Source organism: Vespa crabro, chromosome 3 (genome assembly GCF_910589235.1).
Source record: "Vespa crabro chromosome 3, iyVesCrab1.2, whole genome shotgun sequence".
NCBI classification, from domain to species: Eukaryota; Metazoa; Arthropoda; class Insecta; order Hymenoptera; family Vespidae; genus Vespa; species Vespa crabro.
In genome coordinates, this window is record NC_060957.1 from 3,877,134 (window position 1) to 3,879,607 (window position 2,474).

The following is a 2,474-nucleotide window of genomic DNA, read 5'->3' on the forward strand; positions in this document are numbered from 1 at the left end:
ATAACGATAATAATGATAATAATAATAATTACAGTAATATCGATAGTAATGTTAATACTAATAACGATACTAACGATAATAACGATAATAACGATAATAAAGATAATAATAACAATAATATTTACAGTATTAACGCTAATAACGGTTATAAAGGCAATAACGATAATAATAATAACAATAATGCCGATAATAACGATAATATCGTTAATAACGTTAATATTATTAATAACAATATAATAATAACGATTATAACGATAATAATAATAATAATAATAATACTAACGTTAATAGCGATATTAACGATAATAACGACATTACGGTAGTAATAATAATAAAAATAACGATAATAACGACAATAATCATACTAACAATTATAAAGATAATTACGATTATAAGGATAATAACAATACTAATATTAATAACGATAATAACGATAATAACGATAACACTAATAATAAAAATACTAATGGTAATGACGATAATAACGACAATTATAAAAAAAATAATGACGATTATAGCAATAATAACGATTACAACGATAACATTATTTGCGATTATAACGATAATCACAAGAATAATAATGACAATAATAACACTAATAAAGATAATAACAATAATAATGAAAAAAATAATAGCGATAATATCGATAATAACAATAATATAAATTAATATTAAAACACAAAAAACAGAAATAACGATAATAATAATAATAATAACAATAATAACGGTAATAACGCTTATAAACGTAATAATAATAAAATAATAACGATAATAATACTACCAATAATGCCGATAATAACGATAACAACGATTACAACAATATTAACGATTATAACGTTTATAAAGATTATAACGATTATAACGATAGTAATAATAATAAGAATAATTACGATAATAACGATAATATCGATAATAATAATAGTAATAATAATAATAATAATAATAATAATAATAACGAAATTAACTATAATATTGATAATAACAATATTACTAATAACAATAATAACGATAATAACGCTATTAGCGATATTACCGATAATGATAATAATAATAATAACAATAATAATGAATGAAACGATTATAAAACTCATAATAAAAAGAATAATAACGGTTATAACGATAATAATATTAATAATAATAATAATAACGGTAATAACGATTATAACGATAATAATAATACCAATAATAACGTTAATTACGCTAACAATAATAACGCTGATAACGTTATTAACGATAATACCGATTTTATTAATTACAATTATAACGATAATAACGACAATAATAATATTAGCAATAATAACGATAATAACGATAATAACGAAAATAACGATAATAATAATAATAATAATAAAAATAATAACGATATTAACGATATTAACAATTTCAATAATAGCGGCATTAATGATAATTACGATGATAAAAATAACATTAATAAAGAGAATGACGATAATAACGATGATAATAATTATATTAATAACGAGAATAATGTTAATAAAGATATTAACTTTAATAACGATCTTAACGATAATAATAATAACAATAATTGCGATATTATCAATAATTATAAAAATAATAATAATAATAACAACGATAATAACGATGATAATAATTATATTAATAACGACAACGGTAATAATAATTATAACAATATTAATGACAATTACAAAAATAATATTAATAACAAACTTAGTGATAGTAATAATAATAACGATAATAAAGGTATTAATAATAATAATAATTATGGTAATAACGATTATAACAATAATAACGATAATAACGATAGTAACGTTAATAACAATCATAACGATAATAATAATAGCAGTAATTACGATTATAATGATAATAACGATAATAACGATAATAATAATAACAATTATATCAATAATAACGATGATAACGATAAATATAAAAACGATAACAACGATAATAATAATCACAATAAAAATGATAATAGCGATAATTACAATAACAACGATAACTCCAACGGCAATAATGACGATATTAGCGACAATAACGATAATAATAATAATAATAATAATAAAATAATGACGGCAATAACTAATATAAAGATAAAAATAATTACAACAATAACGTTAATAACGATAATAACGATAATAACGTTAGCAACGGTAAGATAGAAAACAATAATAACGATAACAACGATAATAACGATAATAACGATAATAATAATGAGTATAATGAGATAATAACGATAAAAACGATAATAACGACAATAAAATAACACAAATAAAGATAATAACGATAATATCGAAAATGACAAAAATAATAATAACAATAATATCAATAAAAACGGTAATAACGATAATATCGATAATAGCAATAATTAATTTAATAACGATAATAATTATGATAACGATAATAACTATAATAATGATATTAACGATAATTATCATTCTAACGATATTAACGATAATAATAATAATAATAATAACAATAATGACGAAAATAACGAT